Source organism: Entelurus aequoreus, linkage group LG22 (assembly GCF_033978785.1).
Source record: "Entelurus aequoreus isolate RoL-2023_Sb linkage group LG22, RoL_Eaeq_v1.1, whole genome shotgun sequence".
NCBI lineage: Eukaryota > Metazoa > Chordata > Actinopteri > Syngnathiformes > Syngnathidae > Entelurus > Entelurus aequoreus.
Genome location: NC_084752.1, coordinates 13,939,058 through 13,966,835, shown reverse-complemented (window position 1 = coordinate 13,966,835; position 27,778 = coordinate 13,939,058). Strand labels below are relative to the sequence as shown.

At 37.5% G+C, this 27,778-nt stretch overlaps 1 protein-coding gene across 2 annotated transcripts in view; it reads right to left on the bottom strand.

Moving 5' to 3' along the window:
• Positions 1 to 27,778, bottom strand: part of hand2 (heart and neural crest derivatives expressed 2) — a 129,507-nt gene that overhangs the window by 73,117 nt on the left and 28,612 nt on the right. The window lies entirely within an intron of this gene.

Here is a 27,778-nt window from a genome sequence, read left to right as displayed (position 1 = left end):
GGTGTCAGAATGTTTTCGAAGAAGAAACTTTAATTACGTGACACGGCGCCAGAGAGAGAACTAGTGGACAAACCTCTTAATTAATGTTTTTGACACAAAACATTTTTAATATACACAATAGGATCAATACAGAGTAAAAAATAATATGTGCATGTTTCATTAGTCAGTAGACAAACATAATAAATAGTACATCACATGACAGAGCATGGAAAATAAAAATTCACATGATAGAAAAAAACGGAATAATTTGACAAATCAGACTAATTTAGTGCATGGAAATGTGTGACATGACATCCGACAAGGCAGCACAACATTTCAATGTTTATATACAAACTAGGAAAAGTAACATTAATATCATGAGCTGTATCTCTTTTGTCAGTAGAAATGTTCCCATTTAAGCCTACAAGAATTCCACTTCCAACTACAAAAAACTAATGGTTTTTAATGCTACCTCTTTGGAACTACCCTTTCTAGATCTATAAAGATTTGTATTTACAACATTAATAAAATATACATACAATGCAAATATGGAAAAAGGTAAGGTTTTCGTAATTTTTTTTTTTTTGTAAAATTTTTGTTGTTTGTAATTGTTTTTTTATCTTCATTATTTACTTCAAGTTATTACAGTATGTCTCTACATACATGTTCTTTTGTTTTTGTTTGATTAATTTTGGCATTGGGGGAGCGCTTCAAATTTTTACACACACTTGTTATTTCATATGTTGGCCAGAGGGGGACCACTTAAATTTTTTACACACACTTGTTATTTCATATGTTGACCAGAGAAGGGAGCGCTTTTAAAACCGACACACAGTCAATTTGAAAAATCCCTTCTTTTTGGGACCACCCTAATTTTGATATATTTCACCACCAGGGGTGCAAATGAGACATTCTCTACTAGATGCAATGGTTTTCTGTATTGGGACCATGATTTATGTCCTAACTTGTTCACTTCTTCCTCATATGGAAGGTCATTTTTCTTGTTGATGTCTCAAGAAGAGTGGAAATACAACAACACACACACATGCACATCAACTCCAGTTGTAGCCCAAGAACCATTAAGAAATAGCTACTAAATAAATCAGAAGTTACTCACAAGTTGCTCAATACTTGAGTAGTTTTGTCACGGAATACCTAAGTACTTCTACTCAAGTTATTTGGGTGACTACTTTTTACTTTTACTTGAGCCGTATTACTCTAAAGTAATGGTACTCTTACTTGAGTGCAATTTTTGCCGACTCCACCCACCTCTGCAAACAAGTAATGAAATCATCATGTAACGTACGCAGTTGATGATGAACAAATATATCTGCTAATTAAAGCCAGGAAGTTAGGTTTTAAAATCACTGCCAATGGATGGACTGTTCTCGCTTTTGCTTAACACAGGAACACCAAACACAGGATGTGTGTGTCCGTGTGTGTATGTGTGCGTGTGTGTGGCGACACCACTCAGGTCAGGGTCTCAAGAAGAAAAACCCTGTTTAATAGTTTAAAGCTGCGCACACACACACACACATGCACACACACATGCACACACATGCACATGCATAAAAGAGCGGTAGTAGATTTTGTGTTATTATTGTAATTGTGCTGCCAGTTTGTCTGTGTGTCACCTTCATCCAGCCACAAAATCTGACTGGACAACAAAGTGTTTGAAAAGGCAATTAAAGCAGCCAAATAGTCTGTCCTTATGTCAGCTGATATTAATAAGAAGGTTAGGCAGGGGTCACTTTGGTAGATGTGTAACCCGAACCTAATATAATTTTCCAGTTAAATATTATTTTAAAAGGACACGTCCAATTTGCAGGGAAAAAATGACTTCTTGGATTATTAGTAGGGGTACTTTCGTATTTTCCATGTAGTTTTTCACACCTTAACATATGTTTGTCTATCTTTTTTTTTCAGGGGGAAAAAAAGTGGAAACAGACTTTTAAAAAACTATATATATACATGCTAGTATCAATAGAGGCACATCATTTCAGTAGTAAGTAGTAAAGGTGAGAAATTTCCGCTGCATGCTTTGAATGGGAGAAAGTTGCGCCATTTGGTGGACAAATACTAGTGACATAATGAAATTGTAACTAGGGACAGGTATTGTTGAGATTTTAACCAATACTTGTCCCAAATCGGTACTTTTGAACTGTACTAATGCTGAAATGGTGGCTGAAGTTGTATTTTTTTTTTTTTAAGTTAACATTGTGTTAAGGTTTGTACAGGGGAAGAAGACGGCACAGACAGGTGGGACGTCGTTTTAACTCTATGTTTATTTATATATATATATATATATATATATATATATATATATATATATATATATATATATATATATATATATATATATATATATATATGTATATGTATATATATGGTATATATATATATATATATATATATATACTGTAAATATATATATATATATATATATATATATATATATATATATATATATATATACTACCGTTCAAAAGTTTGGGGTCACCCAAACAATTTTGTGGAATAGCCTTCATTTCTAAGAACAAGAATAGACTGTCGAGTTTCAGATGAAAGTTCTCTTTTTCTGGCCATTTTGAGCGTTTAATTGACCCAACAAATGTGATGCTCCAGAAACTCAATCTGCTCAAAGGAAGGTCAGTTTTGTAGCTTCTGTAACGAGCTAAACTGTTTTCAGATGTGTGAACATGATTGCACAAGGGTTTTCTAATCATCAATTAGCCTTCTGAGCCAATGAGCAAACACATTGTACCATTAGAACACTGGAGTGATAGTTGCTGGAAATGGGCCTCTATACACCTATGTAGATATTGCACCAAAAACCAGACATTTGCAGCTACAATAGTCATTTACCACATTAGCAATGTATAGAGTGTATTTCTTTAAAGTTAAGACTAGTTTAAAGTTATCTTCATTGAAAAGTACAGCGCTTTTCCTTCAAAAATAAGGACATTCCAATGTGACCCCAAACTTTTGAACGGTAGTGTATATATAAATAACAAAATACTATAATAAACAAGGGAATGGAGTGTGATGAAACCAAAAGTGTATGGTGTGCGACTATGTGTGTGAATTAACTGTTGTGTGTTACCGGGAGTGTTGAGCGAGAGGCAGAAGTGTCGGAGGGGAAAGGCAGGCTCGAAGGTCCGTGTCCAGGCGGGAGGTCGAGATCCAAGAAGCAGCCAGAGAGCCAGAGGGAATACGGGGAGACGAGACACACAGCTCGTGACGCGGGAACGGAAGAATTGCTGCTGCATGACGACAAGGAAGACACGAGACAAGTGAAACACGGCGGGGGGGAGAAAACATAGAGAGAGCATAGGCTTACTGTACATGACAGGTCGCTACGTTCTGGCCCAGGATGCAGGTTTGCACTGGCATAAAGTAGGCAGGTCTTCCCATCAGCGACAGGCGCGTAGATTGCTGGCGATTGATTGCAGCTGCTTGCTGCAGCCGGACTGGTGGTGAACTGGGCGCACAGTGCAGCGCACATTTTTGTTAAAAAACTGTTACGGCTCAAGCTCCTGCTGCCGCACATTCAGCTGTGCGCTCCTCTGAGCGCACCACTGGACACGCCCACGGGCGCTCCTCTCCTGCTGCGGCCGCGCCTCCACCTGACGCTGACGAGGACTCCACTCCCTTCATAAGCCAGCGCGTCCTGCGTTCCAGTGCCAGAACATAGCTACTTGTACCTGTACAGTAAGCCTCACACGTCTCCAGCTTTCCTCGCCTATGTGCTTCCTCGCTCTTTGTGTTTCCCCTCCTTTGTGCTCATCGTGTCTTGTCCTGTGTCGTCATCCAGCAGCTCCGCGTCATTCCCTGGTTTCGAGCAGTGTGTCTCGTCTCCCCGGGTCCCCTCGGGACTCCCTGCTGCCTTTCCAGGATTTCGAGCTTTCGCCTGTCCCCGGACCTCCGAGCCTGTCTCGCCCTTTCTGGACTTCCGCACCTGTCTCAACACGCACCACCAACACCTCCCGGTAACACTCAACATAAAATCGTTTCACATAGTCTCAACACACATATTTGGATTAGTTACACACATCATTCCTTTGTATTAATAAATACGCTCCAAGCAAACTTTTTCCACTGAAGGCCGCACACGGAAAAATTTAAGCATGCGGGGGCCATTTTGATACTTTTCATTTTCAAACCTTAACAAAATATATGGATTTTTTTTTTTTAACCTTTAGGGCTACCGAGGACCATAAAGCATACTTGCCAACCCTCCCGTTTTTAGCAAGAGAATCCCGGTATTCAGCGCCTCTCCCGACAACCTCCCGGCAGAGATTTTCTCCCGACAAAGTCCCGGTATTCAGCCGGAGCTGGAGGCCACGCCCCCTCCAGCTCAATGCAGACCTGAGACTGAGTGGGGACAGCCGGTTCTCACGTCCGCTTTCCCACAATATAAACAGCTTGCCTGCCCAATGACGTCATAACATCTAGGGCTTTTAGAGAGTAGAGTGCACAACTGCGCACACAACAAGGAGACGAAGCAGAAGAACGAGGAAGTTACAGACATGGCGACGCCGTCGACGAGCAAGATGAAGAAATACGCTTGCAAGTTCCAAAACGAATGGAAACAAGAATTTCAGTTCATCCAGGACAGTTCGAAGGGGAAGGTGTATGTTGCCTGTAAATTTTGTAGAACAGACTTCTCCATTGAACACGGTGGCCGAAATGATATACTCATCATGAACGGAGAAGTTAAACAGGACAATACTGCCATCTAATGGATAGCCACCGGAACACTGAAATTCAAGTATTTATTTTATTTATATGTAAATAAAATAAATATATATATATATATATATATATATATATATATATATATATATATATATATATATATATATATATATATATATATATATATATATATATATATATAGCTGGAATTCACTGAAAGTCAAGTATTTCATACATATATATATATATATATATATGTATATATATATATATATATGAATTTATATATGAAATACTCCAGTTGGTGAATTCTAGCTGTAAATAACCACGCCCCCAACCACGCCCCCCGCCCCCAACCACCCCCACCCCCGACCAAGCCCCAATTTCAACACTTAAGTTACGAGATCAACTTCAGATATATCTGTCGATTTTACGTTTGAACTATTATTTTGTTTGTTTTATGCTCTTTTGTCAAATAAAACTCTGATGTTTTTATATGGCAACCACACAATATATGCCATATTTTTTCCACATAAAACATTTTAAAGTGATATTTTTTAAGTAATAATTCATTATAACATAGATTTTTAGTCTTTTTTTTTTTTAGCAATAGCAAAAAAAAAGAAAAATAAACAAAGACAAAAGAAAAAAAACAGCCTGCATGGCAGCTTTGTGTCAACATTGCAACTTTTTCTTGTTAGATTTCACCTCGTTCCACTTTTTTTTAAATGTTTTTTTAAATTTTTGCAATATTATCAATTTTGCAATTTTTGCAGAATGTGTGGCGGGCCGGTAAACAATTAGCTGCGGGCCGCAAATGGCCCCCGGGCCGCAATTTGGACACCCCTGGTCTAATTAGTACTTTCCACAACTGTGTTTTTGTTTGGAGACATGAAAGGTTAAAGAAGTTTCAATGACTTCTGGTGTGGAGATATTTGCCATCTTCTGACTGGCTGAATGCATATGACAGCAGCAAGGAGAAGAAGATGCCAAAGTGCTACTACACAACCTTGCTTTACTTCACATTTGATGGGGAATGGGTAGGTAGGTCTTTATTGTCATTGCACAAGTACAACGAAACTTTGTTTTCAGCACCAACCCGTTCTAGATTAGACAAACAAACAGTGTGCAGGGTTACAGAACAGGAACGCTGATGGGTCGCCATGAGGCGCCCCGTAAAAGATGGGAAAAAGGTAAACGCTGGGGGAGGATGAGTAAAAAAAATGTCCCGATACCAATATTTTGGTACAGGTACTGGTACCAACATTTTTTCGATACCTTTCAGTACTTTTCTAAATAAAGGGGACCACAAAAAATTGCATTATTGGCTTGTATGTTTCTTATTGTGAACATACAACATACAATAGTGAACATACAAGACAACTTGTCTTTTAGTAGTAAGTAAGCAAACAAAGGCTCCTAATTAGTCATTAGACATATGCAGTAACATATTGTGTCATTTATCATTCTATTATTTTGTCAACATTATTAGGGACAAGTGGTAGGAAATGAATTATTAATCTACTTGTTCATTTACTGTTAATATCTGCATATTTTCCGTTCTCCCTTTTCTGTCTACACACTGTGTCTGCTTGTAAGTACTCCATGATTGTGCACTGCCGAACATGCTCGTCTGCTCGTAAACCAGCAATGTCATGGCGTGACGACGACGGGGGCGCAGGGATGTGGCGGACCTGTACTTTTCAGAGGCGGTATAGTACCGAATATGATTCATTAGTATCGCGGTAATATACTAATAACGGTATACCGTACAACCCTAGTTAGGGGTTTTAAATATTATATGTGTAACCCAGTTGATTCGGCCCCCTGTCTTTATCCCATTCTACACGAGGACTCAAACCCTGGTCGTCCACATGAGAGGCGAGCGTGCTGACCACCGAGCTAAAAATCCGGGCTGGCTCACTCGGCAGCCAACACACTGTAGAAGTCGTTGGGGAGTGACGCCAAACTGGCTGGACTCTGTTACATATGTAAAAAAAAGAACATGTAATAAATAGTGATTATGATTCCTAATATTGTTAATAAAAGTAACTTTAGTATACCTTCCAAAAATAGGCAATCAAATGTAATAATAATAATAAAAAAGGCATCTTTTAAGCACCCCAGCAGTGTAGAAAGTCACAGTTCCCCCCCAAGTGAGCTAAGTATTTTATTACAAGCAGGTGTGAACATTCTCTTACAGATGGTCCTTAATGTATACCTTAATGTAATCCATGTGGGAGGGACGTTTCAGAGGCATTACATTTCCACAAAGTCAGATGGGCTTGCTTTTTTAGGCTTCTGAGGCTTCAGTCTAATATTTTTCAACACCATGCATAGAGATCGTTTTGAATATATCCGTGTTCATGTGCTCATGGTCGTACCAGTTTTTAATATCCCTGCGGGCAAATTGTCATTCTGCTCTATGATTCAAAACCTGGCATGCCCCTGAGCCAGTTGGCAGCTTTGAGCCTTGGCACTTTTTATATTTTGCTTTGTCGAGGAATGCAAATGTGCAAGCTGCCATTGTCCAAGCCGCGGAAAAGCCTCGTGGATTAAGCCAATGCTGCCCCCAAATTAGTTGTATCTTATACAGCTGTAAGTGGTTACTGACTTCTGAATCTTTCCCTTGCATTCAGCAGTGCTTAACAGTACATCGAGGGAAGGAGCACATTTTTGTTAATATAAAAGCATTTTCATAACACTCTTCTTTATGTCTGAATTTACATATAATAATTTGTTGATTTTCAATATGTATTCCCTTGCAGTAGACAGCAATAAACCCAACTAAATACAACAATACTACCGTATTTTCTGGACCGTAGGGCCCTAAACTAGGGGTCGGCAACCCTAAATGTTGAAAGAGCCATATTGGACCAAAGAAAAATCTGTCTGGATCCTCTAATAAATAAAAGCCTTATATAAGTGTTATAACGAAGGAAACACATGACGTAAGTGTCTATATTAGCCTTCTATCAAAATCTTTGTTGACAGAAATGTTGACTGTAATCTACACATTTTTACAACATTGGAAAACATTAGTATAACAGATGCTTCTCAGAGGGTGAGATAACTCCTGGCATATAACGACCAAAGGTATGGATGTGTGTGTCCAAGTTAAAGGAAACGGCAGGCTGCCTTCTTCTAATGGATTTATTACAATCTTTACAAGCTGGGTAACGTTTGCTGTGGTCTGGAACAACATGGCACACAAACAACTATCAGAAATGCAGTCAATATAAGACATGCAAATATAAATTAAATACACAGAGGACATCAATCAAGGAAATTAAATGAGCTCAAATATACCTACAAACGTGGCATATTGATGCAATATGTACATACAGCTAGTCTAGATTGCATGTTAGCATCGATTAGCTTGCAATCATGCACTGATCAAATATGGTGGTGAGCGCTACACACAAGTCAATAACATCAACAAAGCTCACCTTTGGGCATTCATGCACAGCATAAAAAGTTTGGTGGACAAAATGAGACAAAGGAGGAGTGGCAAAAAACACGTCTTTCTGTGGCAGCGTCGTAGAAAGTTGTATTTGTATCATAAATCAATGAATCAAAGTTGACTTATATAGCCATAAATCATGAGTGTCTCAAAGGGCTGCACAAGCCACAACGACATCCTCGGCTCAGATCCCACATCAGGGCAAGAAAAAACTCAACCCAATGGGATGACAATGAGAAACCTTGGAGGGGACCGGTGCAATGGACGTCGAGTGAATCTAGCATAATATTGTGAGAGTCCATTCCATAGTGGATCTAACATTATAATGTGAGAGTCCAGTCCATAGTGGATCTGACATTATAATGTGAAAGTCCAGTCCATAGTGGATCTAACATAGTAGTGTGAGAGTCCAGTCCACAGTTGATCTAACATAGTAGTGTGAGAGTCCAGTCAATAGTGGATCTAACATTATAATGTGAGAGTCCAGTCCATAGTGGATCTGACATTATAATGTGAAAGTCCAGTCCATAGTGGACCTAACATAGTAGTGTGAGAGTCCAGTCCACAGTTGATCTAACATAGTAGTGTGAGAGTCCAGTCAATAGTGGATCTAACATTATAATGTGAGAGTCCAGTCCATAGTGGATCTGACATTATAATGTGAAAGTCCAGTCCATAGTGGACCTAACATAGTAGTGTGAGAGTCCAGTCCACAGTTGATCTAATATAGTAGTGTGAGAGTCCAGTCCATAGTGGATCTAACATTATAATGTGAGAGTCCTGTCCATAGTGGATCTGACATTATAATGTGAAAGTCCAGTCCATAGTGGATCTAACATAATAGTGTGAAAGTCCAGTCCATAGTGGATCTAACATAGTAGTGTGAGAGTCCAGTCCACAGTTGATCTAACATAGTAGTGTGAGAGTCCAGTCCATAGTGGATCTAACATTATAATGTGAGAGTCCAGTCCATGGTGGATCTAACATAGTAGTGTGAGAGTCCAGTCCATAGTGTATCTAACATTATAATGTGAGAGTCCAGTCCATAGTGGATCTAACATAGTAGTATGAGAGTCCAGTCCATAGTGGATCTAACATAGTAGTATGAGAGTCCAGTCCATAGTGGATCTAACATAGTAGTATGAGAGTCCAGTCCATAGTGGGGCCAGCAGGAGATCATCTTGAGTGGAGACAAGTCAGCAGCGCGGAGACATCCCCAACTCATGTACAGATGAGTGGTCCACCCTAGGTCCCGACTTTGGACAGCTAGCGCATCATCTGTGGTCTACGATTCTGTGGCCCCCGCCCTCCACGAAGGAGAGGGGGGCAGAGCAGAAAAGCGTAGTTGTAATCAAACTACGGCGAGTTCAAAGACCGCTGAAATTAGGACAAAACGGCGCTCACCAAATACTCTCATCAGTAAAGCATGTTTAACATAAACAGTGGGATTTCTAACAGTTAGGAAGGTTTGTGTCATGTTTGTCCTAAAGAAACCATATTAAAACAAAAATGTGTATGCATTTTTGAAAGAACTCCAGGGAGCCACTAGGTCGGAGCTAAAGAGCCGCTGGTTGCTGAACCCCCGCCCTAAGCCATGTACAACATAATGGGGATGTGTTGTGCTGTATTACTTTACAAAACGTTATGCTTCGTGTGGAATTGTACAATTACACAAACTTGGTTGACTTTTGCTGACACTTGCCGGAATGCTTCTATGCATCACACAGAGGCTGTTTCATTTGATCTGCTCTTATCTTTTCTACTGTCTTGTCCACACCAACTCTCTTATCTATTTTTTTTAATTCATCGAGAATTTTTTTTAGTTTTTTTTTTTTTTAAATAGTCTTTGGCCTCTTTTTCTGTGTGAGGGAGGACATATTTTCTATGACTGATGCAACATTCCTTTCCGACTTTTATCAAAAGCCTCCCCAATTGACTATCCAACAGAGGAACAGGGCATGAGAAACAAGGATGGAGATATTTTAAGATGTATCTTTGTTTTCTTCAACCTTATACTCCATACGAACCAGAGCCAATTAAGGTCAAATGATGTTGAATATAACACAGACCAAGTATAACACATAATTCATTTTTAGGGACCGCAATGTCCCTTTGGGACAGAGGACCCTGCCACAATGTCCCTTTGGGACAGAGGACCCTATTGTATTTGTAAGGTTTTATCTTTATTATTATACCGCCGCCTCTTTGAGCTGTAATTTGACCCCATTAACATGCTTCAAAACTCACCATATTTGACACACACATCAGGACTGGCGAAAATTGCGATCTAATAAAAAAAACCAAACCCCAAAACTCAAAATTGCGCTCTAGCGCCCCCTAGGAAAAAACACAGACAAAACTGCTTGTAACTTCCGGTAGGAATGTCGTAGAGACATGAAACAAAAACCTCTATGTAGGTCTGATTTCTCATCCTTCAGAAAAAAACAACAGGAAGTTGGCAATTCCCCCTTCAAAACAAAAGTTTAGTAAAAACAGTCACTTTTGCCTCTTTGAGCTGTAATTTGACCCCCTTAACATGCTTCAAAACTCACCAAACTGGACACACACATCAGGACTGGCAAAAATTGCGATCTAATAAAAAACCCAACCCCAAAACTCAAAATTGCGCTCTAGCGCCCCCTAGGAAGAAAACACAGACACAACTGCTCCTAGGAAGAAAACTCAGACAAAACTGCCTGTAACTTCCAGTAAGAATGTCTTAGAGACATGAAACACAAACCTCTATGTAGGTCTCACTTAGACCTACATTTCATATACTGACAACCCCCAGCAAAAATCAACAGGAAGTTTGCAATTCCCCCTTCAAAACAAAGGTTTTGTAAAAACCGATCACCTTTTTTTCAAACATTATCTCCTCTGAGCGCTTTTGTCGTGTCGGCTTCAAACTAGCACAGGAGAGAGATTGAACCCTTCTGATTAAAAGTTGACGAAAGAGTTTTAATTACTGCTCCGGTTTGGATTTTATGTGCCGTCAAAGTCGGTCCCGTCCATCGCTGCTTGCAGCTTTAATTTGTTTGTTTTGTTATTCTTCTCAGGTTAGTGTATATTTATGTTGCCAGCACTCGTAGTCCTCCTTTGTTTACGATTTTGTTGCTAGTAGTGCCTGATCTCACGCACCCGTTTCTGTTTGTTGATTAGTGTCTCCACCTGCTGCTGGCACTAATCCCTCCCTTCTATACGTCCATGTCACCCAGCCTGTCCTGGTGAGATTTTGTTCGCTCTACACAAAAATGACGCGTCTTCCTTGCTATCTCTAGATCTTGTTGTTGTTGGCCGATGGCGACAATTTGAGTTCCAGTTAGCTTCACGCTGGCTAATGCTTTTGTGCCTTGTGCAAGCAACAATTAAATAAGCAGTCTTACCTGCCAGCTGCTTCCTGCTGTCCTTTGCATCCTGGGAAACATGACCTTCGCAGACATGCAACATGTACTTTGAATTGAACTAAATAAGATATATTCGTTAAAAGTCATTGAAACAATGACAGTCATTGCGTTTTCATGCATTATATTAGTGAATTATATTTATATAGCGCTTTTCTCTAGTGACTCAAAGCGCTTTTACATAGTGAAACCCGATATCTAAGTTACATTTAAACCAGTGTGGGTGGCACTGGGAGCAGGTGGGTAAAGTGTCTTGTCCAAGGACAGAACGGCAGTGACTAGGATGGCGGAAGCGAGAATCGAACCTGGAACCCTCAAGTTGCTGGCACGGCCACTCTACCAACCGAGCTATGCCGCCCCAAATTAGCCTTATTCCTTTAAAAAATTGTCTCGAAAGTAGATTCCTACTACACATGAAAACACCTTAATCTGATCGTGTTTGGCTTTTTAGAAATAAGAGGAACAGACCTAGATCATGCAAGTGGAAACCAGTTGGAAACCAGTTCTCTCTGGCAGTTCTCTCCGGGGAAGGACAATTCTGCCGTCTTTACTACTTTATTCACAGGCAAAGGAGTCCCTAAGTCTCAAAGTCAAGGCCCGCGGGTCGGATCTGGTCCGCGAATGAATGATCTACGGCCCCCGGGTTGATATTTGATTAGTATTAGAATCGGCCCGCAGGCCACAGCCGCCTGCTGCTGTTTTGCACGCACCAATACTCCATCAGTGTTGGCGCTAGGAATTTTCAAAATGGGGTCCGGGGAACCCCATCAAGTCATTAAAATGGGGTCCCACAGTAAATTTTTGGGGTCCCACTTTTTTGTAAGCGTTTTGAAAACAAATGATAAATGTATGCATTATCCTGTTATATCTCACATTCTTTATTGTGTTTTGGAAAAAGGTTGTCATAAACGTTACTTAATTCATCAAAAAAAATTATACAAAATTTAAAAACAATTATGCATATGTAAATTTATTCAGTTATAAACATTCATTCACTTTCTTCTTTCCTTCATGGATCGAAACTTTACTATATTTTTATTGTAATATTTTCAGAATGTCTTTGTAAAATTTTTGACCAAAGTAAGACAAAGAAAACAATCTGAAGTTGTCTTTATTTTTTTTTGTTTTAATGCCATGATTTTAATAGTCCGGCCCGCGTGTGCACAGATTTCCCTCCATGCGGCCCCTGAGCTAAAATGAGTTTGACACCCCTGGTTTACACCAACAAGCATACAGTAAAAAGTAAAGGTGTAGGAGCTAAAATATGTCAATATTTAAAAGTATGTAATAAAATAAAAACATACCTGTTTAGTAAGTGTCAGAATGTCACCAGAGAAAACACTTTAAATAAGCAACATGAGTCCAGCACAGTGGACAGAAACTTCAAACAGACGTATTTTGACACAAAAACTTATATACCAATGAAATTAGTGCAGAGTAAAAATATTACATGCATGTTCCGTTCGTCAGTACACAGCAATAATAAATCGTTTTGGTCACACTTTATTATAGGTAACATATACACCATTAATTATTTGCTTATTAACATGCAAATTAGTAACATATTGGCTCTTAATTATTCATTAAGTACTTATTAATTCTTTATTCTGCATGGCCTTATTATACAACCAGTAAGCCATAAACTCAGAGTCTTCCCTCAATAACCTCAGAATTATTGCTTATTAGTAACCCTAACCCTTATATGTTCCCCTAGTGTCCAAATAACTCAATTAAGTGTTTGTTACTTAGAATATGTTCCCCATACTAAAGTTTTAGATCACATGATTTCAAGACAGCATCAATATCATTATTTAAAATCCTCTACCCCAAACGGGACAAGCGGTAGTAAATGGATGGATAAAATCATCTACAAACCCTGTTTCCATATGAGTTGGGAAATTGTGTTAGATGTAAATATAAAAGGAATATAATGATTTGCAAATCCTTTTCAACCCATATTCAAGTGATTGCACTACAAAGACAACATATTTGATGTTCAAACTCATAAACGTTTTTTTTTTTTGGCAAATAATAATTAACTTAGAATTTCATGGCTGCAACACGTGCCAAAGTAGTTGGGAAAGGGCATGTTCACCACTGTGTTACATGGCCTTTCCTTTTAACAACACTCAGTAAATGTTTGGTAACTGAGGAGACACATTTTTGAATCTTCTCAGGTGGAATTCTTTCCCATTCTTGCTTGATGTACAGCTTAAGTTGTTCAACAGTCCGGGGTCTCCGTTGTGCTATTTTAGGCTTCATAATGTGCCACACATTTTCAATGGGAGACAGGTCTGGACTACAGGCAGGCCAGTTTAGTACCCACACTCTTTTACTATGAAGCCACGTTGATGTAACACGTGGCTTGGCATTGTCTTGCTGAAATAAGCAGGGGCGTCCATGGTAACGTTGCTTGGATGGCAACATATGTTGCTCCAAAACCTGTATGTACATTTCAGCATTAATGGCGCATTCACAGATGTTTAACGTAACTAAACTATGATCCGGTTTTAATAAATGCTAAATAGTGTATTTAATGCATTTTTATTTATGATGAATTATTAAAATTATATGAAAATATGTATTATGTATGTATATTATACATTTACTGTATAGTGTATGTCCAGACTTTAGGGACACCCTGTACATTCCAGGGTCAGTTGTGTACCACACACACACACACACACACACACACACACACACACACACACACACACACACACACACACACACACACACACACACACACACACACACACACACACACACACACACACACACACACACACACACACACACACACACACACACACACACACACACACTTCAGCCTGTAAAGAAACACATTTAGATGAAAGCAGTGGGGTTTTTTAATCTCCTCTCAGCAGGAAACTCTGCAACTACTATTGCACATGTACACACACACACACACACACACACACACACACTCACACACACACGCACACAAACGTGCGCACCAACAGTCTAGTTGATTAGTTGTGTGACTGATATATGAGCTGGAATTTGGCCATAAAAATGGTTAGAATAAGCCTTTGCTTTTTCACCCTAGAAACCTCTGGTGGTGATAGTCACACAAGATGGTTAGACCTGTTTTATACATTTATATTTAAACAATGAAGCATTCATAAGAATGGAAGCAAGAAAAATGTTTGCTTGAATGTTTCAAATCCCCCCAAAAACTGAAAATCGAATGTAATTTCATTGTACACTACATTTTAGGACAGGATTTCAGTAAAATAAAAAACGTGTAATTGTGTGTGTGCATGTGTGTGTGTGTGTGTGTGTGTGTGTGTGTGTGTGTGTGTGTGTGTGCACTGCAAAAACTGAAATCTAAGTAAGATTAAATATCTCAAATGAGGGTGATATTTGCTTATTTTCTGTCTGATAAGATAATTCTTCTCACTAAGCAGATTTTATGTTAGTGTTTTACTTGTTTTAAGTGTTTCGGTCCTAAATGATCTCAGTAGGATATTACAGCTTGTTGCTGAGATTGGATGACCTATATTGAGTAAAACATGCTTGAATCTAGAATATCAACTGTTGCAAAGCTGTGTCATCAACACTCACAAGTATAAAACTACTTTTTTAAAGTAATAATTTCTTATTTCAAGCATGAAAAAAAAATCATGATTTTGACACCTTTGTGTCTCATAATTAAAACAGATGACAGCCAAATGGACTTTGCTGTTTTATTTTCAATGAAACAATAGAACATAAGTACTCATATAGTAGTACAGTTGGCACACTACAGTAAACTGACAGTTAATATTTAAACATTTAACATTTGAACAGAAATAGTTCATGCACATTCAGATAAATTCTTCAAAATTACAATAAAAAATGATTTGGCCGGGGGCCGGGCTGTTTATATGCGCACTAATTGACTGAAAGGGCACGCACTTGGTGCGATGATGTCATGTTATCCATGGAAAAGTGCATCTTTAGACCATATGATTTGCCTGAGCGACTAGGAGACCCTGAGAGTAACAAGCGGTTGCCTTGTTGCCTTTCCATTAAGAAAATTAACTAGTTTTTAGTATAAATTTGATGGTTTCAAGAAATGTAATGCTGAGCGCATATCGTTATGTCAAGATAATGGCACTAGCATTTACTTCATTTAAGAATATTTTTCAACATATTGAGCAAAAAGGTCTCTTTTTTTTTCTACCAAGAAAAGTGCACTTGTTATTAGTGAGAATATACTTATTTTAAGGTATTTTTGTGTTAATTGAGGTTAGCTAATTTTACTTGTTTTGGAAAGTCTTGACAAGCCAAATTTTCTTGTTCTATTGGCAGATAATTTTGCTTAGTTCAAATGAAATACCCCTAATTTTTTTATTTTTTGTTTTTGTTTTTGAACACTGATTTTTTGCTGTGTGTGTTTGTGTGCGCGCGTGTGTGTGTGTGCGTGTGTGTGCGACCCACAAACGCGCACACATGCACAACACGCTCGCATGAGGCATGGACATCTCTATTGACATCGGTCCTCTACTTTACATATTTTCACAACAGAAAGCAACACAAAGACCCCCAAAATAATCCACAATGTCAAGATAAACACATGTCATGTATCGAACTCAGTCGCTCCTCCACATGCGATACAGAGAGCAGATTATAAATTTGACATCAGGGCATATCAATAATATAAAGATAAGACTGAAGTATTGCAATACATCAATTTAGAAGTTTAATTGGTTCATTTACAGAGCATGTTGTTATAATCCCACATGACATATTGGACTTTGTTCTCTATTTTCCTATGTTTGGTATCATTTTCGTGTCCTGGTGCTCTTTTTCTGGTAGTATTTCCCCTATTTTGTGTTTTGCAGCAACTTCACTTTATGTTCATTGTCAGACCTGCACACCTGTTCCACATAGGTAATTAGTCCTGCGTATGTAGTTCCACCATGTTGCCTCCTTCAGTGCTGGATCACATCGAGTGTATGCCATAGTGTTCTGTAGTTTTCTGAGTACCGGCTCAATTTATCTTCTGTCTGGTAACTAATTAAACGACATTCTGCTTGCACGTTGTTTGCTTTCTCTGCATCCTGGGATCACACCAACAGCCGCTGTGCACCATCGGCACACTTGTAACTCAACACGCTTGTATCTGAATCAAAGAATGGCAATCGATGTAATCGTTGTTTGGCACCCCCCCCTGCCCCCCAAAACACCACAATTTTAACATCAATCCTTTTTCCACTGCTTGTCCCTCTCGGGGTCGGCACCACCACCTGGAAGCAGCAATCGCCCTAAGGCAGTGGTGTCCAAAGTGCGGCCCGGGGGCCATTTGCGGCCCGCAGGTAATTTTTTAACGGCCCCGCGGCACATTCTAAAAATACGATTAAAAAAAACAAAAAACATAAAAAGTGGTATAAAAGAGCAAACAGGTGAAATGTAACAAGAACATGTTGCAATGTTTACTCTAATAACACAAAGCTGCCATGCAGGCTGTTTCTTTCTTTAAAAAATAATAATGAATAAAAATCAATGTCATTATGAATTATTGACCTATTCAAGGCTCCAATTACGTCACATTAAATATTCCACTTTGGAATATTTTTTGGGGAAAATATTTTGTGTCTGCCATATAAAAAACTAAGCTGTTTTATTTAAAGGGCCTAAAACGAACAAACAAAAAACATAAACAACAACAAAAGTTATAATTGACGGATAGATCTGAAGTTGATCTTGAGACTATTGTGTTAAAAGTAAAAAAAAAAAAGGATGATTTATTTTTTAATACTTTATTGAGCATGACCCTTTTGGATCCCCAATAATTTTAGTGGGACTTTTTTTTTTAAGTGTCTAAAAATAATAATGAATTAATGTTGTTATGAGTTATGCTATGAACTCCAATTTTTATATAATCTAAAATATTCCACCTTAAAAAAACTGGGTTTTCTTTGACAAAAAGAGCATACAACTTAAATCTTGAAAAAACACTTTATATTGACGGATAGACCTAATGTTGATCTGGAGATTTAGACCTTGAATAATAATAATAATAATACTAAATAATGACACATTTTTAATGTTTTTTTTACCTAAACCCTTTGGGGTCCCCAGGATCAAGCCTGAGTGGAGGCCAAAATGTATATTTTTTTTATATATATATTGTATTGTTTAAAAAAAATATATATAAAAATGGCCCCGGCTTGCGTTGATATTTCAGTGTGCGGCCCTCAGTGGAAAAAGTTTGGACACCCCTGCCCGAAGGAGTTACCCTCCCAACCACAACACTGCAAAAAGTCAGTGTTCAAAAACAAGGAAAAAAAAATTAGGGGGTACTTTATTTGAACTAAGCAAAATTGTCTGCCAATAGAACAAGACAATTCGGCTTGTCAAGACTTTCCAAAACAAGAAAAATTAGCTAACCTCAATGAACCCAAAAATACCTTAAAATAAGTATATTCTCACTAATAACAACTGTACTACTATATGAGTACGTATTTTCTATTGTTTCATTGAAAGTAAAACAGCAAAGTCCATTTGGCTGTCATCTGTTTTAATATGAGACACAATTGTGTCAAAGTCATGATTTTTTTTTTTCATGCTTGAAACAAGAAACTATTACTTTATAAAAAAGTAGTTTTATACTTGTGAGTGTTGATGACACAGCTTTGCAACAGTTGATATTCTAGTTTCAAGCATGTTTTACTCAATACAGGTCATCAAATCTCAGCAACAAGCTGTAATATCTTACTGAGATCATTTAGGACCAAAACCCTTAAAACAAGTAAAACACTCCAACATAAAATCTGCTTACTTAAAGAATTATCTTATCAGACAGAAAATAAGCAAATATCATTTTTTGATTGATTGAGACTTTTATTAGTGGATTGCACGGTACAGTACATATTCCGTACAATTGACCACTAAATGGTAACACCCGAATACGTTTTTCAACTTGTTTAAGTCGGGTCCACGTTAATCAATTCACGATTGAGATAATTGAGATATTTAATCTTAGTTAGATTTCAGTTTTTGCAGAGGAGTGACGTCCAAGAGACCTAAGACACAATTCTTCTTCTTCTTCTCAGCATTGTCCTTCACACTCACTCTCTTTCTTCCTGTGGTTGGACCACAAAGTTTTGTCTCTCCGTAGCTATAAGCTAATGCGAGCAAGTAAGACCAGATATTTTGGGACGATCTTAGGGGTCTCACAACTAGTCTTGTAAATGGTAAATGGTAAGTGGCAAATGGGTTATACTCGTATGGCGCTTTTCTACCTTCAAGGTACTCAAAGCGCTTTGACACTATTTCCACATTCACCCATTCACACACACATTCACACACTGATGGCGGGAGCTGCCATGCAAGGCCCTGACCACGACCCATCAAGAGCAAGGGTGAAGTGTCTTGCTCAAGGACACAACGGACGTGACGAGGTTGGTAGAAGGTGGGGATCGAACCAGGAACTCTCAGGTCGCTGGCACGGCCACTCTCCCAACCGCGCCACGCCGTCCCCACTCAAATGTTGCTTGCAATTTAAAGCACAACAATTAGCCGACAGTATCTCAAAATGCTCTTAAGTAAGTAAGTAAATACTTGTAAGTTTTACTAAGTAGTTACTTGGATATAAGAACATTGTACTATATTTTTCAGACTATAAGGCGCACTTAGAATCCTTTAATTTTCTCAAAACACGACAGTGCGCCTTATAACCCGGTGCGCCTAATGTAAGGAATAATTTTGGTTGTGTTGACCGACCTCGAAGCTATTTTTTTTCTCTCAACTGTCATTCATGTAGTAATCATTCAAGTTTTCAATTGACACAAATGATCTGGAATACATTTTTTTCCAGACTTGTTCCAATATTTACAAAGCAGTTATTGCAGCTTTCAACTACTTCATTCTTTGTTTCTTTTTTATTATTAACTAAAGATATTATCAAGAATCATTCATAATAGCTATCACAAGAATAACAGTAAATAACACAATAAAAACTAAAATATACAGAAGTACAAATCATATGTAGCGTATTTTCCGGACTATAAGGCACACTTAAAATCCTTAAATTTTCTAAAAAGTCAACAGTGCGCCTTATAATGTATGGAAGAATTCTGGTTGTGCTTACTGACATCGAAGCTATTTTATTTGGTACATGGTGAAATGATAAGTGTGACCAGTAGATGGCACTCACACATAAGAGATACGTGTATGACTCAAGTAAACAAAACAAACATTTTATATGTTCCATTGAAAATATAGAACATTACACACGGCGCTCAAAAATCCATCAAAATGTTTTGTACGACTTTGGTAAGCTATGAAGCCACACTGCCTGATGGATTGTACCGTGCTTCAACATACGACTATTATTATGGTGTGTGTATAACGTAAGACATATTATCTGCCGTTTTGTTTCGCAATATTATGCAAAAGCAACTTTCCTTACCTTCAGGTACCTGCAGATATGTATTTGGGATCTGCATAAGTCATGAAAATATGCGCACATCCTCCTTTGTAGTCCGTGCCGACCCCGTGGTCGATAAGCTTCTTCTTTTTCTCTATCTTCTTGTTATGTGACATTCATCCTCCACTGTTGCCATTTCTAATATAAAGTAATGTAAAGTTCTTACTTATATCTGTCAGTAAACTCGCCATTAAAAGCGCTAAAACATACCGGTGTAGTGAGTTCACATTATTCACCCAAGGAACTTTAGTTATTAGAGAGTTCCGGTCGGACGGTTTTTCACAGGACACATTTCCGACGGATGAGGAGATGCGGCTCCGTTATTGGTTTAAGTAAAGCCTGAATGTCATTAAAACAGTTAGCTCCGTCTTTTGACACTTCTTCCACTCCCGTCCTTGCACGCTACACCGCTACAACAAAGATGACGGGGAGAAGACGCTGTCGAAGGTGAGCCACGTAAATAAGACCGTCTACAAATCGACTGTCAGAAGGCGGCTTGAAGATGATCTGTAAAACATAATCTATGCAACATTTTGACCAAAGAACCACCATTACATGTTATGTAGACCACAAGGAAGTGTTTTACATTTAGAAAAAAAAAAAATAGTATGACCCCTTTAATGCGCCCTACGGTTTACACCTGTTCTACATGCTTAAACTGCTTCTGTTGTGATCTGACGCCGTATCCAGGGAACTGAAATGAAAATAAATACACTAGACCTTCTTATATAATAGTTGGGGAAACACTAAAGCAGTTATTCCATGAACTGAGGACTTTAACATACTTCAGTGGATGAAACAGATTGATGTTCCTCTTCTGTAGGCCAGATCAACTTGTCCAATGAACTCAATTTGTTGGACAATATTGCTTGTATTAGATTTCTTTCCTCTGTCATCTCAGAACTGACTGGTAGTGTATGTTGTGTATGTGTGTGTGTGTGTGTGTGTGTGACTGTGCGTGTGTGTGTGTGTCAAGCTGCTAGGTTGATTATCCAGACAGGACATAAAAGCTGGGTGGCCTTCTATTGGCCCGCTGTCTCCTCTACTCAGGATCATGGGCCTCAGTCACCTGAGCCTCATAAAAAAGCATTTTATTAGCTACTCTGAAGACAACTAGGTGTGCATGTGTGTGTACACTATGTGTGTGTACACTACGTGTGTGTACACTACATGTGTGTACACTATGTGTGTGTAAATGTGTATTATATGCTTGTACAGTTCCATTAAAAAATCACTATTACCTACATATTATGATGACCTTTGGCTCTCTCGGATACTCTTGGGTTTAGTAGGAGCGTCGAGAGCCGATATTGACATCTGATATCGGTTCGATATCGCAATAAAACAAGTATCGTGTGTATCAAGAATCTCCACCAGGACTAGGAGGCTTGTGGGTTGGATCACAGCTGACTCTTCACACCCTGGACACAAACTATTCTCCCCTCTCCCCTCAGGCAGGAGACTACGGTCCATCCAGACCCACACCTCCCGCCACCTGAACAGTTTTTTCCCCTCGGCCATCAGGCTCAGTTACAGCTCATTTTATTACGTATTCTGTTTTATATGTGTTTTATGTTGCACGATTGCACCAAGAAAAAATTCTAGTTTGTGAACCCGTTCTCAAACAATGGCAATAAAAACTCTTCTGATTCTGATTCTGGTTCTGATATTGGCTTATATTTAAAATCTCTGATACATTTGTGCACAACTAGACGGCCAGTTAACAGGTAAATGTCCTCCAATAAGCACACAGGGTTGATCTGTTCTTCAATTTTAGTCAAGTCATTTACAAAAAGTAAACATGGTAGGCCGTGGGCTAATACAGGGCTGTGCAAAATGTGGCCCATTAAGATTTTCAATCCGGCCCGCCGGACTTTCTACAGAATTTTTTTAGACCTTTAACATCAAAACTGTAGCCGCCATTATGAGGTGCAGTGCTGTTTTTAAATGATTGTAAGTCTTGAACTATAGAAAGTATTTCAATGGTTGAAATCTGCGCTTTTTGAGTGTTATTACAGTAATCTAAGTCACAGCAGCTCAGACCAGAAACAAAGCAGAGTGGGCGGGGTTTGTTTTCAGAGAAATATCCATCCATCCATTTTCTACCACAAATCCCTCTCAGAGTACTTTACATATAATTAGAATAGAATAGAATAGAAAGTACTTTGTTGATCCCTGGGGGAAATTCAGCACCACAGTTTGCCTACAATAGACAATAAACACTTTGTATTTATATTATTCACATGTAAAAATACCTGTCTATTATACAGCATTATTCACAGGTGAATAATATAAATACAGTCTATTATACAGTATTATTCACATGTGAATAATATAAATAGTCTATTATACAGTATTATTTACAGGTGAATAATATAAATACAGTCTATTATACAGCATTATTTACAGGTGAATAATATAAATACAGTCTATTATACAGTATTATTCACATGTGAATAATATAAATACAGTCTATTATACAGCATTGTTCACATGTGAATAATTTAAATACAGTCTATTACACAGCATTATTCACATGTGAATAATATAAATACAGTCTATTATACAGCATTATCCACATGTGAATAACATTTATACAGTCTATTATAAAGCATTATTCACATGTGAATAATATAAATATAGTCTATTATAGAGCATTATTCACATGTGAATAATATAAATACAGTCTATTATACAGCATTATTCACGTGTGAATAATATAAATACAGTCTATTATACAGCATTATTCAAATGTGAATAACATAAATACAGTCTATTATACAGCATTATTCACATGTGAATAATATAAATACAGTCTATTATACAGCATTATTCACATGTGAATAACAAATACAGTCTATTATACAGCATTATTCACATGTGAATAACATAAATACAGTCTATAATAGAGCAGTATTCACATGTGAATAATATAAATACAGTCTATTATACAGCATTATTCACATGTGAATATCATAAATACAGTCTATTATACAGCATTATTCACATGTGAATAACATAAATATAGTCTATTATACAGCATTATTCACATGTGAATAATATAATTATAGTCTATTATAGAGCATTATTCACAGGTGAATAATATGAATATAGTCTATTATACAGCATTATTCACGTGTGAATAATATAAATACAGCCTATTATACAGCATTATTCACGTGTGAATAATATAAATACAGTCTATTATACAGCATTATTCACATGTGAATAACATAAATACAGTCTATTATACAGCATTATTCACATGTGAATAACATAAATACAGTCTATAATAGAGCAGTATTCACATGTGAATAATATAAATACAGTCTATTATACAGCCTTATTCACATGTGAATAACATAAATACAGTCTATTATACAGCATTATTCACATGTGAATAACATAAATACAGTCTATTATACAGCATTATTCACATGTGAATAACATAAATACAGTCTATAATAGAGCAGTATTCACATGTGAATAATATAAATACAGTCTATTATACAGCATTATTCACATGTGAATATCATAAATACAGTCTATTATACAGCATTATTCACATGTGAATAACATAAATATAGTCTATTATACAGCATTATTCACATGTGAATAATATAATTATAGTCTATTATAGAGCATTATTCACAGGTGAATAATATAAATATAGTCTATTATACAGCATTATTCACGTGTGAATAATATAAATACAGCCTATTATACAGCATTATTCACGTGTGAATAATATAAATACAGTCTATTATACAGCATTATTCACATGTGAATAACATAAATACAGTCTATTATACAGCATTATTCACATGTGAATAACATAAATACAGTCTATAATAGAGCAGTATTCACATGTGAATAATATAAATACAGTCTATTATACAGCATTATTCACATGTGAATAACATAAATACAGTCTATTATACAGCATTATTCACATGTGAATAACATAAATACAGTCTATTATACAGCATTATTCACATGTGAATAACATAAATACAGTCTATTATACAGCAGTATTCACATTTGAATAACATAAATACAGTCTATTATACAGCAGTATTCACATGTGAATAACATAAATACAGTCTATTATACATTTAAGTACAGTCAAAAAGGAACATATGCATTATACGGTCTAATGGCTGTCGGTATGAAGGACTTCCTGTGTCGTTCTGTGTTGCATTTTGGGAGTCTGAGCCTTCCACTGAACGTGCTCATTCTCTCCGCCAGGTCCGAGTGTATTATAGTCCAGCTCACATCACACCCGACCTCTATGGCCCCTGTTATGGGTGGGGAGCCCATTGGAGGGGGGAACCACGTTGCCTCAGCGGGCTGTGCCCCATGGGGACAGCCGGGTCCTGACTGTTGTTTGTGCTTACTCACCAAGCACCGGCCACCAGGCGCTCGCCATCATGCCCCACCTCCGGGTCTGGCTACAGAGGGGGGCCCCGGTGACCCACGTCCGGGTGAGGGAAATCTGGGACCTTTGTTTTTATTTTTCATAGAGGTCTTCAAGCTGCTCTTTTGTCTGATCCCTCACCTAGGACCTGTTTGTCTTGGGAGACCCTACCAGGGGACATAGAAGCCCCTGGACAACATAGCCCCTAGGATCATTGGGACACGCAAACTCCTCTACCACGATAAGGTGACAGCTCAGAGAGTATACCATAGTAAGTACACAAATATTAAATACATAAATAATCTTTGTCTCAATAAAAATAAAAAGGGTTCAAGATATTCATCATGATTCTTGTTCTGTGTACTTTGTGAACACTTGTAGTTTGAACAGTCTGTGAAATTGAATCATATTGGTGCTTTGTTTGATTTCTTTGCTTAATCCAGGGGTGTCCAAAGTGCGGCCCAGGGGCCATTTGCGGCCCGCAGGTCATTTTTTAACGGCCCCACGGCACATTCTAAAAATACAATTTAAAAAAATTCAAAACATAAAAAGTGATATAAAAGAGCAAACTGGTGACAAGAAAATGTTGCTATGTTGACTCTAATAACACAAAACTGCCATGCAGGCTGTTTCTTTCTTTAAAAAATAATAATGAATCAAAAACAATGTTATTATGAATTATTAACCTATTCAAGGCTCCAATTACGTCACATTAAATATTCCACTTTGAGATGTTTTTTGGGGAAAATGTTGCATATTTTGTGTTTGCCATATACAAAAACTACGTTTTTTTGTTTTTTTTAAAGAACGGCCTAAAACGAACCAACAAGGAACATAATAAACAACAATAAAAGTTATAATTGACGGATAGATCTGAAGTTGATCTCGAGACTATTGTGTTAAAAGTTTTTTTTTTTTAAATCCTACACTTTACTGAGCAGAACCATTTGGATCCCCAATAATTTTAGTGGGACTTATTTATTTTTAAGTGTCATTGCTCAAAAAAAATAAAATAAATCAAAATCAGTGTTGTTCTTAGCTCCAATTATTATACAATCTGAAATGTTCCACTTTAAATTTTTATTGGGGGAAAATATTGCATATTTTGTGTTTTTTCCATAAAAAAACAGGGTTTTCTTCGACAAAAAGGGCATACAACTTAAATCTTAAAAACATTTTTTTTATATTGACAGATAGACCTAATGTTGATATAGAGATTTAAACTTTGAATAATAATAATAATAATAATAATACTAAATAGTGACCCATTTTATATATATTTTTTTAACCTAAACCCTATGGGGTCCCCGGGATTAAGCCTGAGTGGAGGCCTAAATGTATATTTTTTATACATATATTGTATTGGTTTTTAAAATAAAAAATATCAAAATGGCCCCCGCTTGCTTTGATTTTTCAGTGTGCGGCCCTCGGTGGAAAAAGTTTGGACACCCCTGGCTTAATCCATTCTATAATTTAATTCCACATACAAATGTTTTAAATTAGATTTTCCTCTAAGGTTATATTTATCTTTTGTTGAGAAGAATTGTTGTACATTCTTGGGTGGCAGGTTACAATTTGCTTTGTACATCATTTTAGCTGTTTGCAAATGCACCAAATCGTTGAATTCATTGCAGGGGGCTAAACTTACAAAATCGGCGGGGGACCAAATATAAATATATTATTGTTTTCCTCACAGTATTTTAGATTTAAAAAAGTGAACATGCTTATCACCTGCACTTCAGCCAAGAGTCATTGAGATGGTCATCTGTGTGTGTTTGCATGTGTGCATGCACATACGTGACCGTGTGTATTTGAGTGTTAGCCTGAGGCTACAGCAGGTGATGTCTGCACTAATGAGCGTTAGTCTGATATAATCTGTGTATCAGCTGTCAGTGTGTTTACGTGCAGGCACTAATTCAGTCAGTTTATCTGTGCTCTATTATCTCTTCTGACGTCCTCATCCATCATTTCTCTTCTCATGGCCCTTGTGGACATCATGTACTGCTTGTCTTCAGTTTTAACCTGTTCTATACAAGTTGTCAGTTCTCTCAATGAACCATGAATACATTTCATTCATTCATTATTTCATCAAACTAAATAGTCTTATTTACATGACAGATAGTCACTTCTGTCTCTACAATTCTTCATCTGCTCTCTGCATCTGTAGAGGAGCAATTGCATTAATTATGTTGTCTTTGTGGATTATTTGGGGAGTTTTTCTATTGCTTTCTATTATGAACTTTCTATAACGAACTGTGAATGAGCGATTACAATACAATTGACTATGTTGCACTCGTGCATGTGTGCATGTAATTGTATGGGTGTATCGATTATCAGCCCCTCCCAACACACACACACACACACACACACACACACACACACACACACACACACACACACACACACACACACACACACACACACACACACACACACACACACACACACACACACACACACACACACACACACACACACACACAGACACAGGCCACATGTGCAAGTGTGTATAACTGTAAAAGGGGTGATCACATTACAGTTAACTACATGTGCTTTTAATTACTTTCTACATGCAGCATCATATATTTCATATGTAGTTACAGTATATATAGTATCACATAGTAAGTCATTTTGTCATTTAAAATGGTGAATGTGAATGAAAGCAAGAGAAAATAAATTCCTATATCCACAACGTTTTATCCAGAGGGCACCAAAATACAGGTTTCTTCTTGTATTTTCCCTAAAAAGTTGAATGCAAATTATTGGTGCAGTTTTTTTTTTAATTCTGCTGTTAACTATGACATAAACAAACTCGCAGAAGGTGAAAACAATCTCTTCGTGTTTTGCACTTGCCTGTAGTACAATTGTTTGTGGCACAGGCCAAGGTATAATCACATCTAATTTGAAGTCTGATCCAGAAATATTCAGTTTTTTTTGGAAATTGTGATTCAACAGGAGAAGGTGGTCCTTAGTTTTAATGTACCGTATTTTCCCGACTATAAGGCGCACTTAAAATCCTTTTTTTTCCTCAAAACTCAGCAGTGCGTCTTATAGGAATAATTCTGGTTTTGTTTACCGACCTCAAAGCTATTTTATTTGGTACATGATGTAATGATAAGTGTGACCAGTAGATGGCAGTCCAACATAAGAGATGAGTGTAGGCTGCACTATGATGGCAATATGACTCAAGTAAACACCAACATTTTATATGTTCCATTGAAAATATAGAACATTACACACATCGCTCAAAAATGTATCAAAATGTTTTAGTACAACTTTGGTAAGCTATGAAGCCGCACCGCTTGGATTGTACTGTGCTTCAACATACGAGTATTATTATGGCATGTGTATGAGGTACACATTATCTGGCGTTTTGTTTC